This window comes from Urocitellus parryii, chromosome 4 (assembly GCF_045843805.1).
Source record: "Urocitellus parryii isolate mUroPar1 chromosome 4, mUroPar1.hap1, whole genome shotgun sequence".
NCBI classification, from domain to species: Eukaryota; Metazoa; Chordata; class Mammalia; order Rodentia; family Sciuridae; genus Urocitellus; species Urocitellus parryii.
The window spans coordinates 201,297,514-201,313,546 of NC_135534.1; the positions used below are offsets into that span (position 1 = coordinate 201,297,514).

At 37.9% G+C, this 16,033-nt stretch overlaps 1 protein-coding gene across 1 annotated transcript in view; it reads right to left on the reverse strand.

Moving 5' to 3' along the window:
* Nr6a1 (nuclear receptor subfamily 6 group A member 1) overlaps nucleotides 1–16,033 on the reverse strand; it is a 210,359-nt gene that overhangs the window by 56,933 nt on the left and 137,393 nt on the right. The gene's annotated exons all lie outside the window — the stretch shown is intronic.

Below are 16,033 nucleotides of genomic sequence, written 5' to 3' on the forward strand. Positions count from 1 at the left end.
GGGGTTGTCTTTTTTTCAAAAGCTAGTCTATATTCTTCTATATGATGGATTAGAAAATTTAGAGCTAAAACCTTTGACCCAAATAAATGACAAAACAAAAACAGTGTTAAATGGGGGCGGGGGAGGGGGGGTGATGGGGGTGGGGAGATTGTTGTTGTTGTCCTTTTTGTGTGGGGGTGGGGGTGGGGGTGGGAGTGAATTCCTGTTTTTTGTCATTATAATAAACAATGACAAGGCAATTCTTCTGAGAAAATTAAAATGAGGGACTATTGAGTTGTTTGTAGGGCTCCCTTTAACTTTATTCCATGCCCTGGTTATACACACTAGTCTGAAAGAATATGGAAGAAAGAAAACTAGGTCTGCAAAATCCTTTTATAAAGCAAAGGTTTAGAAATTTCATCCCTTGCCTCTAGCCAAGAGGTTATAATTTTAAAGTAAGCTTCTTGCTTCATTCCTCTAAAACTCCTAGGATCTTAAGTGATTTCCATCATCACACTACAGCCTCCCTGCTTCATGAACCATGCCAGCAACATGCAAACTCATATGTCGTTGGCACAGAGTGAGAGGCTAGCAAATCTGAACTATATGCTAATGATCTATGATGTCAAACCTTCAGCTATCCTTTCAGATATCAGAGTACACACAAAAAGGACAAGCTTCATGTTTAAGGCCCTGGTTAGATTTCTACCTGGTTGGGGGCGGCAGGAGGAGGCTACTGAGAAGGTAGAACAGCCCCAAAAGAAGTGACTGATTCCTAAGGATAAACACTTTTTAACTGTGCAAAGTAATTCATTTTATGAAATTTCCCTTCCTCTCTAGTTAAGATTTGGGAGTAACTTAAAGACCAGGTACATTTACAGCAGTTTCAGAAAAAAGGGAGACTCTACTGGGGTAGTAGTGGAATCATCATTACTAGAGGACATTCCTAATCAACAGAGAACATTAGTATCATCTTACAAAGTAGGTCCTAGAAAGAATGTGAACAATGGTTCTAAAAAGGAGAAAGGGCTATAATTTGTCTAAAAATAAATGTTCTGCCACTGCCACCACATCTTACAACACAAACACACAAAATCGACCAGCTTTCTTGCATCCATGCTAACAAGAGATTAACAAAGATTTTCTTCTCAGTCCCTGTGGAACCTAAAATAGCTCTTGAATAATTCTAGCAAATTGACTAAAATGGGTGAGAGACTGAAGAGGAATGTCTACTTACAAATAGCTTTCAACCAATAAAATAAAATTTAAAAATTAAAAAAGCTTTTCAATTGGACACTTATTTTCAAAGGGCAATGCTCTGTCTTCCTGAAGGACAGAAGTTTATCTGAATTTGGTACCTGCGTACAACAGAAGTGTCCTAAGAAGCCTCTGTTCTTTACTGCATTAACTTTAGGAGGAAAGGATTAAATAGAAGGCTATCAGCCTGGCTCCCTGTAGGAAGACTGAAGCAGAGACTTTGATTTTTAATTGTAGGGTTTCCTAATAACCCTTCACACACCCATAAGCCTAAAAGCAAATTTTTAACATAGTTTGAAGAAATAGTTAATTATTAGCAGAGCACAGTGGTATACACCTGTAATTCCAGTTATTTGAGAGGCTAAAAGAGAGGATCAAAAGTTTGAGGCCAGCCTGGGCAATTTAGGAAGACCCTATTTCAATTTAATTAGATCCCAGTGTGGTGGCCCACACCTGTAATCCCAGCAACTCAGGAGGCTGAGGCAAGAGGATCACAAGTTTGAGGCCAACCAAATTTAAGTGAAACCCTCAGCAATTTAGTGAAACACTGTCTCAAAATAAAAAAGGCTACAGATGTAGCTCAGTGGTAAAGTACCCCTAGATTCAATCTCCAGTACTGAAATTAATAAATAAAATAAGAGCTGGGGGTGTAACTCAGTGGTAGAGTGCTTGCCTTGCATTGTGAGGCCCTGGGTTCAATCTCCAATACTTGGCGGGGCGGGGGGAGTGGGGGGGATGGTGGTTGTGGTGGAGAAGACAGGAGGTAAGTCTGTTTTGGATATAGAGCATATTTCTTCAGTATTCTCAGTCCCACATGTTTTTGTTTGTTTTCAAGAGCACTTTATAGAAACTACTGGGAGGAAGGGTGTTAAGAGGAGTGAACATGACTTCACTGCCAATGTGAATGCAAAAGACAAACTAAATCTTGCCCAAGGCTCCCAGTAAGATCATTAAAAACAACTGCAGAGAAGAAAAATCATTTAAGAAGATTAAAAGGAGCTGGGTGCAGTAGTGCACATCTGTAATCCCAGTGGCTCAGGAGACTGAGATAGGAGGATCTAGAGTTCAAAGCCAGCCTCAGCAACAGTGAGGCACTAAACTAAGCAACTTAGTGAGACCCCGTCTCTTAATAAAAAAATACAAAACAGGGCCAGGATGTGGCCCAGTGGTCGAGTGTCCCTGAGTTCAATCCTGGTACCAAAAAAAAAAAAAAAAAAAGAAGAAGAAGATTATTAAAAGTACTTCTGGAATCCATGAGGGGAAGGGGAGAAAAAAATAAATCAGCAACATTTTCTACTTGCTAATATTAGCTTTGTAGGATAAAAAGAGCAAATGAACAAAACTGTATATCACTCATCTGTGTTAGTCCAAACTATAAAGACTCTGGTTCCATTTCATCTTCAAGACAGAAAAACTGCGGTCCAAAGAAAGGAAGAGGCAGGAATCATCAGACCAACTGAGAAGAAATCCAAATATCCATTCTGCTACAAGTCTGGGATACAAAAAGGTAAAGAAAGCCCCATTTTAAAATGCTCTATTTTGGGGCTGGGGTTGTGGCTCAGTGGTAGAGCACACTGGGTTCGATTCTCAACACCACATATAAATAAGTGAATAAAATAAAGGTCTGTCAACAACTAAAAAAATAAAAATAAAAGAAAATTAAATGCTCTATTTGACACTATTTCCCATCAGATTGTTTATTTAAATGGCAGCTTTCAAAGAGGACTGCAGATTCTGAAGTTGAAAGGCACATCGAAATGTAATATAAATTTAGTCCTTCAACATAAAACAAAAGACAGCAATTCTAGTGGTCACAAGATCATGTAATTATCTGTTTTTAAGAAGCTTCTGAGGGGCTGGGGATGTGGCTCAAGCGGTAGCGCGCTCGCCTGGCATGCATGCGGCCTGGGTTCGATCCTCAGCCCCACATACAAAGATGTTGTGTCCGCCGAAAATTTAAAAATAAATATTTAAAAAAAAGAAGCTTCTGATTAAAGTCTACACAAAGTGAAAGCCATGTGACCACTCTAATGGAGAGGGACCTCTATCCATTTCAGAAAATCAGAAATAGGCAGAAAATGTTTTAAATTTCTTATAAACTTTGCAAAGGTTAAAACAAAATCAAAACAAAACAGAAAAAGGGCCCAAGGTCTCCAGTTCTCATCTGTTAGATCTTTGATACAGACATTCCCTATGGGAGGGAAAGAGTTTAATTCAACTAAACAATAATAATGAAATCACAGTCAGATTAAGTCCATTCTATCCAGGACTAAAAAGCAAACCTCTTGAGTACAGAAAAAGAACAGGAGCAACAAAGAACACAGTTAGATGTTCCACAGTTATGCCATCTAAAACACTCAAAAAAGTTGAAGTAAAATATTCCAGAAATGAGTTTTTCATTCAATTCTATAAAGACTCATTGAGTGTGTCCTAGAAGGTAGGTACTATGAGTGACATAAATGACTATTATGTGATCCTTGCTCTAGAGGTACTCATCTACTGTCCTTTCTAGCTTCATTTCCCACCATTCCATACTAACCCACTTGTAATGCAAATACACTAACCACACTAAATTACAATATGATGTTATGAGTGCTGTAACAGAATTGGGTATGGAAAGTGTTAGGGAAACACAGATGAAAAAATTATTTGTTAGATCAGAGTGGGCTGCCAATAAGTTAAGCCTTTGAGTTCCATAAGTAAACAAGAAAGGCAATTTCAGGACATAAAGGAAATAGGTAGAACAGAAAAAGTCCCAAAAGACTGTGTAGTTCCTAGGCTATGAAATCAGAACTTAATTCTGTATGAAGAAGAGTAACATGATAGTAGAAGAAAGGACTACAGGTATTTTTAAATAGCCTCATATAATAACAACCATGTGCGATATTTGTACCTTGTTTGAGTCTTGACTGAACAAATCAACTGTAAAAACATTTTTCAGAAAAAAATAACAAAGAAATTTAAATATTAGTGAAGTATAGAAAAGTTTCCACCAGCAAAATGAGGAATATAGAAAAGATAAGCTTTCTTTTATTAAAAAAAAAAATACTTCACACTTCCCCAGTCAAGATTTTACATAGGAAATTTTAAAGTATCAGTCAAGAGCAGATATTATGGGCTGGGGTTGTAGCTCAGTGGTGGAGCACTGCCTAGTACATGTGAGGCACTGGGTTTGATCCTCAGCACCACATAAAAATAATTAAATAAAATAAAGGTACTGTGTCCATCTACAACTAAAAAGTATTTTTTAAAAAGAACAGATATTATAGTATGAATAAATTAGTTCCTTTTGAATTAAAAGAAAAGAAACATGATATATAAATGGCATACAAACTTATAAATGCAGTTAATTATTTTGCCTCATGAGATATATGAACAAGTTGAACTCATTCATCTATATGGTACCTTGCCTTGCCTGTTTCCCTTTTTCAGAGGACAGATTAGCCCAGAGATTAATGCAAATAAATACTGTAGCCCTGGCTCTAGCAAGAGATCAACCTGCTCTTAGGAAATATGTACACCTGAAGTAAAAAAGATCAAAGTAGTAAAAAAATAAAAAAAGCCAGTCCCAAATTGGGGGCAGGGCAAATGGGCGGTCTTCCTCCTTTGGTGGTCCTGAAAAGGAAAACCACCAGATAGTTTCCAGGCAGTCTGGCCTCAGTCCTTATTTCTCAGGTTATTTCATTTGAGTTCATTTACCTGACCTGAGACAAAGTCAAATGAGACAGCAAAGGGCTTCTGCCCATGAGAACATGGCTCTGTGTGAAGGGCCTATAAAATACAAGATGACTCCACCCCTACCCCCAATGACTATGGCATTTCTTAGCACTGAGTCCTGTCAATGGTTCCCAGGCACCTGTGGTAGAAAGGTCCAAACTTCCAAAGCCCTTTACAATCCAGCTCCTGTTGACCTCTCCAGCTACATCTCCAAGTACTCCTCATATTACCTATCTTTCCAGCCAAACAGAACTGTGTGTGCAAATATGCTACTATTCCATTACCTAGAGTGACTCATCTAACTTGTTCCTTATAGCTTTTTCTCCCACTTATTCATCTTTCTGGACTCAATTTCAATATCACCTCCACTGGGAAATATTCTAAGTCTCCATTCTCTCAGCTCTCAGATCAGACAGTCAAATCATATCCTTCTTCCATGTTGCCCGAATCCCTAAAATATTCACAAAAATACATATATTAATTAGTATTTTCATTAAAAAATTCTTAAACATTTACCTATATCACAAGGATATAATCCACAAAATCTGGGCTGTGGCAAATTCAACAAGACAACAAGACAAATTTAATGTAAATTCTTATTTAATTTGTATTACATTAGAACGAGAAAGTAAAAATCCACGGATTTAAAAAAAGTCTTTATGAATACAGACAAGAATATTAATGGATAAAATATATCTAAGACTCCTTCAAAATAACATCAAAGAGGAGAAAATGGGTAAAGGTACAGGCAAGGCAGAATTATTCACTGGATGATAGTTAAGCCCAGGTATACGTGGGTTTATTATATTATTTTTTTTACATTTCTAAGTTTGCTTTATAAAAAAATAAAATGAATACTCTTGAATCCATCTATTTGTTTCTATCTCCACTCCCATAGCCTTGGCCACCATTATCTCCCATCTATCTGACTTCCTTGAAGAGGTCTTGCTAACTCCTATTTTTTCCCGCCACTTCTCTTTCTTCCACAATACCTACTTCCCAACCCATTCTGTTGCCTGGCTGTTTTCCACACCTCAAATAAAACCATGATACTCCTGCTTAAAATCTTTCACTGCCTTCAGAATAAAGCATCTTTCAAGCTCCCAAAGGCCTTTCAGATTGAATCTCTTTGTCAACTTCTCCCTTCTCATATTCCCTATGTTCTCAACAACTATTTGCAATTTCCAAAATGTACCTTTGCATGTACTGTTCCTTCAGCCTGACTAGTTTCCATGAATCATTTAATTCTCATCTAATTCAGGAATCAAATCTCCAAGAAATCTTCCTCAATTCTTCCCTGCTCTAAAAGTTCCAATCCTGTCAATTTTCATAGTTTCATCCCTTTGTGTACCTGCCCACCCATGGGTATGTGAATATTCCAAGAATGGGGCAAGAGCTGATTTGTCTCTGTATTCCTGGTGCCTACTACAGAATCAAACATAAATAAGTACTTGTTTCATGTTTGATGGATTTTTTTTTTGAGAGAGAGAGAGAGAATTTTAATATATATATATATATATATATATATATATATATATATATATATATATTTTTTTTTTAGTTTTTCGGCAGACACAACATCTTTGTTGGTATGTGGTACTGAGGATCGAACCCAGGCCGCACGTATGCCAGGCGAGCGCGCTACCGCTGAGCCACATCCCCAGCCCATGTTTGATGGATTAAAAAAAAAAAAAGGCTAAGAAGTCCATTATTTTACAAAACCAACTAACCAAAATAAGAGGTGGCCTAGAATTAACTACCTGCTTTAGAGTCAGAGAAATCCTGAATCAAATATCAGCTGCACAGTATGCTCTAGTTTTGTAAACTTGGGCAAGGTGTTTCATTTTTTTTTTAAGGTAGTTTTTTACTATTTCACCAGGACAGAAATATTCAGATTGCGCTTGGTGAGAAAACAAGGTATAATCACCTTTGGCGTCATCATCCAAGGGCTTCAATTCTCTGGGCTCACATTTCACATCTTTTAAATGGGAATAGCTACTCTCCAGGGTTTTTGATTAAACAAGTACACAGCTCAAAGTAACTAAAATTATCTTCAACACACCATAACAATCATGTAAGAATTTAGCAAACTCCAGTACCACTTGGTTTGCACCTCATTACCCCACCAGCAGCCTGTCTTACCTCACAGGCTTTGAGTACATTACTACCAATAGAGTCAACCTACCACCCAATAGAGTCAACCTACCACCCACTACTTAGGAAGTTGAGGTTTCCTCCTCTGCTACTTTCCTTTTATCTACTGTCTCCATGTATGTATTCATTCACTTCCCTCTCTGGTGAATCCTGAAATACTGTCCAAACCAGGGCTTTGGAATTCAGATTTTGCCAGCCTGACCTTTAACATGTTGAGTAAAGGGAACAGATTATCAGAGGATTGGGATGTGCACTCCAATACAAGGGCCAATAAACCTGTGGTGCCCCAACTCTCTCATGCACAGGATATCTTTTTCTTTAATAGAAAGACAGGGGCTGAGGATGTGGCTCAAGTGGTAGCGCGCTTGCCTGGCACGAGTGTGGCCTGGGTTTGATCCTCAGCACCACATATAAGATGTTGTGTCTGCCAAAAACTAAAAAATAAATATTAAAAAAATTAAAAATAAATAGACAGAACAAAAGAGGTTTTATGCAGGCATTAGTTCTAGGGTAAATTCTAGATTCCAATTTTGGATTCTACAAATTTACTAGCTATATGACTGTAGGTAAACTACATAACTTCTATCTCAATTTCTTCATCTGTAAAAATAGGTTGTTAGCATTATCTACTCGAGAGTCTCTGCGAGAACCGGAATAGATGTTCAATATAACATTTGGCATTCAATCTTGTTAACAGTTAATATTATTTAGGACAACGTTTCTTATAAAATAATACCTGTTCAGCAAGTGAAAAAACTCAGAAAACAAAAAAGTATAAACAAGAAAAACCACTTTTAATCCTAATACAAGTAACATTTTTTACAGTTTAGTATATTTATCTTTATTTTACCCTGTGGGTGCATATACTTTTTTATATTTTATAAAACTGGAATATATTGCCAGGCGTGGTGGCACATGCCTATAATCCCAGAGGCTGGGGAAGCTAAGACAGGAGAATCAAGAGTTCAAAGCCAGCTTCAGCAACAGACAGGAGCTAAGCAACTCAGACCCTGTCTCTAAATAAAACACAAAATAGGGCTGGGGATATGGCTCAGTGGTTGAGTACCCATGAGTTCAATCCCTGGTACTCAAAAATGAAAAACAAAACAAAATAATAGTCTCTCTCCTTTTACACTCAGTATAATATTTAACATTATATAAACTTGTATGATCTTTTTATACAATTGTATAATGTATTATACAATGTATAATGTATTATACATGTATAATGTATTTTACATTGCATGTTATATTAAATATGAGATTATATTCAATTGCAAAGTATTTCATTAATTGGTGTTGTATAGCATAATACCTTTTTATTGGACATTTGAGCTACTCTAAATTTTTAAATATTTTAAAAGACAAAGAATCTTAACTATTTTATATTAACTTAATATTTGACTAATTCTGATTAGTTTCTTAGGACATATGTGGCAAAGATGGATAGCTAAATCAATGTGCACATTTAAAATTTTCAATGGCATTGCCAACATGCCCACCAAAAAAAGTATACCAAATTTATGTGAGTGCCCATCTCATAATTAGGCCATTTCTCATTAAACTTTTCTGTGGAGGACATAAGGCAGCAGCACCCTGAGCATGTGGTTTCCCTTGCTGACAGTAGCAGGTGATTTAGGATACTATTCTGTGAGAGAGCACAGGATAAAAAATGCACAGGAAACCTAATAAAGCTGGGCAGGAGGTTCATAAGTTCAAGGCCAGCCTGGACAACTTAGCAAGACCCTATCTCAAAATTAAACAAGTCAGGGTTAGGGGTATAGCTCAGTGGTAGAGAACCTGTCTACGAGGCATGAGGCTCTGGGACAGAGTGGGAGAAGGTGAGGGAAAGGAACCAGGGAAAGTGAAAGCAAGCAAGCTAGATAAAAGAGTTGGGGGGAATAAACTTGCCATTTTGTGGGGAATAAGACTAGAGAAATTACTTCAACTCTCATTGAACATTTCAAAGAAACCAATACCAACATGAGGGGAGAGGTGCTTTTGACCCCAAATAACTTTGCTCTCTGAACCTTTTGAAAATATCTTCTTTCTAATCCATCTAATAGTTTAGCTTTTCTTTAAACTTACTATGGAAAGAGGAAGGCAGTATGGAGTTAAACATATTCTGGGTCTCACAATAGAAATTTTTAGTTTCTTCATCTCTCTGAGCCTCACTTTCCTTACCAAACAAAAGCAAAAACCCTAGGATCAGGCCATTTTGGTTGAGAATGTATGTGATCACAATACTAAGAATCTATCATGGGCATGACAAATCTAACAACAGTTACTGTTCTCCTTATTCTCAGGCATGTGACTCAAGTTCTCAAGTAGAATCTCTGTCCTCAAGCCTATTATAAAGATAAAATGCTTACTCAGACATCTGGGAAGTGGGGAACAGAGGTCTACCCAAATCATCATCAAAGACAACTTTCCTTTGTTTGTCCAGAATTGGAGACATGGAATTCAATATTTAGAGCAGACCAATATCAAGCAATTTCTATTCTGTGTCAAGCTGGAGATGGGTGAGTCAAGAAGAGTGAGTCAAGATCCTGTCCTTGATAGTGGGAGAGACAATATCATATATCTTAGAAGTGGGGGAAAAAAAACAAGGTGTGCTGAGAGGAGGTCTTAGCTGGCCCTGTGTGAGCAGCTCATCACTTTGTTCTTTTGTGAATGTGTACAGGGAGTACTAGGGGTTGAACCCAGGGCCTCATGCACGTTAGGCAGATACTCTACCACTGAGCTACAGCTCCAATCCTAAGCACTGTGCTCTTGATGTTTAATATATATTTGATTATTTGATGGATTTAAAAAAAAATCTGGAGGGGCTTCCCAGATGAAGTGATAGACAAGCTGAAGCTATACTGCTCAGTTTTTGCAATCCAGAGCATTACTGTTATTAATATCATCTTCTATAAGTAATAATTATGATAAGGCTTCCAGATAAAGCTAAACAGGAATTAAAATCAGATGTCAGGTAAGGAGGATGGGTTTCCATTGGGCACTTGAACCATTCTTCTCTCCTGCACCTTACTCTCATAATCCTTTCAGATTCGGGGGAACAGACCTTCACTTTGAACAAAAGGTGTAATTTCTGCAGCCCCTCTCCAAAGACCTCATCCTGGATTCAGCCACACCGGGGTGTGGCAAGCAGCGAAAGAACAAACCAATTTCAGGCCTGAGGGACAAATGACTTCCACAAACTACTTTCCTGAGACTTGCCAAGATATCTTCTTGATAATGCTGCTTGGACAGAAAGCTGAGCATCTCCGCAAGACTTAAATGGCACTGCAGAAAAAGAAATTGGTCTCAGGGATATGAGTAAAGAGAGCTCACATCTGGATACTATGCAAAGGAACTTCACAGATTATCCCTTCCTCTGACTTACTTAACTGGATTAGTAGATATATCAGTTGTAAATCATACCGGCCTTCAGAATTTGCCTGCCAAGACAGCATACCCTTAAAAACTATCCCATTACAGGGGATAGGGATGTAGCTCGGCTGGTAGAGTGCTTGTCTTGCATGCACAAGGCCCTGGATTCAATCCCCAGCACCACCAATAAATAAATAAATAAATAAATAAATCTGAGGGGAGCAGAATTTCAAAAAAAAAATTATTCTATTATAGGCTCAGGGTATAGCTCAGTGATAGCCTAGCATGTGCAAGGTCTTCAGTTCAATTTCCAGTACTGGTGAAAAAATAATAATAATAATCCAATTGTACTATGGGATAGGCAAATTCTCCTATATATCCTATTAGTATCAATGCAAAGTAGGAGCTTATAGGATTAGTTTTTAGAATCTTCCCTCACATACTCATTCTATAAACTGATACAACACTGAGGGACAATTTTTGGTATATTTATTAAAACCAAGTCTAACCTTTAAAGTAAGCATACCATTTAATCCAGCAATAGCACTTCCAGGAACATATTGTACAGGAACACTTGTGCAAGATAAAAAGACATTCACTGCAGCACTGTATACTGTGGCTAAATACATCTTTAAAAAAAAAAAAAACTGGGGTAGCTACTAAATCTATATAATAAATGTAGTTTTAACAGAATGAGGTGAAATTTAGAACATATTGTTAATGTAAAAAAAATAATAGCTTGATAGCTTTTATGAAAACAAAAGTATACTTAAAGGTATATAAAAGTATGGTTGGCTGGGGCTGGGGCTGTAGCTCAATGGTAGAGCGCCTGCCTCACATGTGTGAGGCATTGGGTTCAATCCTCAGCACCACATAAAAATAAATAAAGATATTGTTTCCAACTACAACTAAAAAAAAAAAAAAAAGTATGGTTGGGCTTGGTGGCACATGCCTGGAATCCCAGCAACTCAGAAGGCTGAGGCAAGATGATTACAAGTTCGGCCTTGGCAACTTAGTGAGACTTAGTCTCAAAATAGAAAATAAAACAGGTAGCTCAGTGGCAGGCACCCTGGGTTTAATTCCTGGTGGGGAGGGGGAGGGGAGGAGGCGTACACAAAAGTATGAAAATTAACTTCTGAAGCTCTAGTCAAATGGAGTTATGACGGACTAGATTCAGCCTCCTGACTGGGACAACTACAGAACTAGTCAAAGTATATAAAACCTTGATTTTCAGGTACTGGAATTCAGGAGGCAAAGAACAATGATTCCTTAGAAGAGAAACAAACAAGGAAGAGCTCAATATTCTTCTGGAATCAAGGATTAAGAGTTGAGAGTCCAGGAAATCAGAACAGCTGAGTTCACAGGCAGTGGACTAGAGGAAGAAAGCTATGAGGAGAGATCATGACCAAGATCTGTACTAGGTCCTCTGAAGTCTTCACTCAAGTTGGTGAGGGTCTTGTCAGTGCACTTTTAAGAGAAAACTAACCAAAGCTGGGGACAGAAGCACTTAAAAGGAGCAGAACAATCTCTAGGGTTCACTCAGGGATAAGAATTTATTCTTATTTTCCCCAGCCAGAATTGAAGACTTTCTAGGTTAGAGAATTTATTTCCTGATGACCTTGATTAGCATTCATATATTTCTCAACATCTGTCCCTTAGGTATTCTCCTAAAAGTACTGATTGATTTATCAGTTTAGTTACTTGACATAGTCAATCCATATGTTAGAACTAAGACAGGTGGTGAAGGTCAGTTTGTGGGATGAAAGATGGATAAAGTCAGTAGGAGCCAGAGAGGCAAGTCAGGAACCAGAGAGAACAGATCCTAAAAGTACACTCTGCCTCAGGCTTATCATGACATAGACAAAATCTACCATCATAAACAGAAATCCCCTTTGCAAACTAGCACAAAAATGACTAATGATATCATCATAACCCCTTCCTGATGAAATGGCCAACCACACTGAAAATTTCCCTTTCTCTTGGATGCTTTTAGGGCCTCTACAACTTTGCCCAGAGCAGACTTTCCCATTCACCAGTATCTTCTTTGCTAGAGACACTCAGATGCATTAAGGTAATCCATGTGAGCCTATTCTTGGAAAACAGCTCTTTACAATCTTACTTGCCCTTTTGGTCCTAATGATGTAATTGTGGATTCAAAGCCTGGTATTGCCTTTTTAATGATGTTTACTCAGTTCTGGTTAGGTTCACTTTTCACACAAATAAGATACTTGGATTCCACTGAATACCTCTGTTCAGATCAAGTTAATAGAAAATTGGAGAGCTTGAGCCTGCACAGTGATGAATGCCTATAATCCTACTTGGGAGGTTGAGGCAGAGGATTGATTTAAAGTCTGAGACTTCCCTAAACAACTTAGAGGGAACCTGTCTCAAAGTAAAAAATAAAAATGGCTGGGTATATAGTTCAGTGATAGAGCATGTGCAAAGCCCTGTGTGCAATACTATTATTACTAAAGAAAATGGAAGGAAGGAAGTTAATTCATGGGAGAGCTTGGATCCTTTATCATGTAGCACTGAAATTTCTCAGATGAATGTACCCTAAAAAAGATCGCATAGAACATAATTCCATAGTTACAATTCCATAGTTATAATGTCCTTATTAAAACACAAAATAAAAAGAAAATGGGTTGGGTGCTCTTTACAAGCAAGTGCTTCAGGATAAGAATAACAATAATTTGAAAATCAATACTCAGCTAAATAGTGTGACTTGATAGACTGTTGGCAGGCAACTAGGGCAGGCACCTGTAGGTGGGATTCTGGAGTGGGAGCCAAGTACGAACTAGAAGTAAAATTCTGGTCTATTACAGGGCCATATAGCAGCTTTACAAATCTAGAAAATGTATATGGTGAGTTCCATAGAGGCCAGACACAAGAAACCAGAAAAGGCTATAAATAAGCAACACAATATTCCAATATTCCACAATTCTAATTCTCCCACTCTTCCAATTCTTCATTCCTCCACAAAGCAATTAACAAACTCTTTAGAAACATAAGAAGTTTTTGTTTTCAAAGGATGCAAAATTTTGTAAGCAGGTGCTCAGCTACAAGCTCTTTTTTTTTTTTTTTTTTTTTGGAGGAGGGAATACTGGGAACCGAACACAGAGGTGCTTTACCAATGAGCTACATCCAGCTCCTTTTTAATTTTTATTTTTAAAATGGGGTCTCACTCAAGTTGTTGAGGGTCTTGTTAAACTGCTGAGGCTGGTCTCAAACTTGAAACCCTCTTGTCTCAGGCTCCCAAGTTGCTGGAATTATAGGTGTATACCACCACACCTGGCATCTTTTTCAGAAAGGGTCTCACTGAGTTGCTTAGTGCCTCATGTTTGCTGAGGCTGGCTTTGAATTTGCAAAATCCTCCAACTTCATCCTCCCAAGCTGCTGGGATTACAGGCATGCACCACTGTGCCTGACTGTATTAACATTTATTATAAAACATAAAGAGTCCTACAAATCAGTATAAAAAAAAAGATGAAAAAAACTACAATGGACACAGAATGGCCAGGCAAAGACCACTATTATAAATGAGGGGGGGGCCTGTGGTTGTGGGTCAGCGGTAGGGTGCTCGCCTAGCATGTGCGAGGCCTTGGGTTCAATCCTCAGCACCACATAAAAATAAATAAAAGTATTGTGTCCAACTAAAAACTAAATATAATAAAAATAGTGTGGATATAAAGAAAAGGTTACCAATAAAAACTCAAAGCAACTATTATTAACCATTTCTCATCAGATTGATGTAAAAAAACCAATAATAAATAAACAAAAACCCAGAACAGAACAAAACAACAACAAAATGCTGAGAATATTTTGGTGTTGAAGAAGGTTTGAAGAAATGAGACTTGATATAGTTTGCATCTGAATGTCCCAAAGGCTCATGTACTGAACTTGGTCTCCATTGCGGCAGTGTTCAGAGATGAGGCTCTTGGGAAGTGACTGGATTATGAGGGCTCTGATCTCTTAATGGATTAATCCACTGATGAATTCATCATCTGATGGCATTGTTGGGAGGTGGTGGAAAATGGAGGAGATAGGTCACTGGGGGTAGCCCTGAAAAAGTATATCTTGTTTCTTGGGCCCTTCCCTTTCTCTCTGCTTTCCTGCTGCCATAAAGTAAGCAGTTCTACCAGATCCTTCTGCCATGACGTTCTGCCTCACCTCTGTTCCAAAGCAATGGACCTGTTGACCACAGAATGAAACCTCTAATACCTTGAGCCAAAATAAATCTTTCTTCCTTTGTTTTTCCATGATGAAAAGCTGACTAACACAGGTATGCTCCTATAATATTGGTGGTTGATACAGAGCTGGAAAACAACATGTAGTAGCTACCAAAATTTAAAGTGCACACACCCTTTTCCCAAGAGTCCACTTCTATTCTCTATCATACAGAAGTACTCATATGTGTTCACAAAGATAATGTGTGAGGATGATCCCTGAACATTAGTCATAATATTAGAAATTTAAAGAAAACTTAAATACACATCAAGAGGAATAGTCAGATGACTGAGGAAATAGGAAACTTTTAAACCTTCCAAGACTTATTCTGGATTTTACTTAGACTATCAGACAATCATTCAGGTAGACCCCTTCTCCCTGTTGTTTACTAACAATACTAACATCAAAGGAAACCAACCTAGTTTTGACAACTCATTTTGAAGATCAGAGGTTAGCACTTCCTTACATATACTTCCATGTATATTATGCCTGCTTGCTTTTTTGTGACAAGTATTTTCATTATTCCGTTTTCTTTTACACTATCAATTTTAGCAGCAGTAAGTCATTCCACTGAACAGAAACACAATTAGCTAGTGCTGGATACCCAGACATTATCATTACATGTAATGCTATAATGAAAGTCTGTGTACTTATATTTTTTTCTAATGTCAGATTAATTATTTTCATAGGAAGAAGTTATAGGACTAGACTATGAAGTGAATATATCAGAAAGCTTTTATCAGTCTGGGTCCATATAGCTTTGTCATTTCCTATAGTGGTCAGATCCATCCAAATGGCTGTGACCCATTCAGCTGACCAGGAGAGGGCAGCATTATCTAGATTAACAGATGTAGATATCAGGTCTGGGAGTGGGGAGGAAAGCAATGACAAAGGCAAAGTCCACAAGGCATGCTAAGGATGGCTCCCAAGAATAAAGGCAGGCCTACATTCTTGCAATGCAACATGGATTATTCAAACTAGCAACATCTAACACTATGTATTCTTGATTCATTTACTGGCACCATGACGGAAAACTCACTTTCCCCTAACAAGTACATATAGTGGTATACTGGCCATAGTGACCATGCCTCACCTTTATCAATTTGGATCTTACCAGCAACAGAAATACCTGGAGCCCTACTCCTGGGGAGACTAAAAGAGGATGCATTAGCCTTTTGGCCTTACCTTGGCAGTTTATGTTGAAGGAAAAAATGGTAAGGGCAAGCATACTCACCTACCACAGATGTCCAAAGTCTCATCCTGTCTCCTTAGCTTTGCTTTAAACAAGTTGGAGGCAAGGAAGGAATACTCTAAGGAGTAGTGA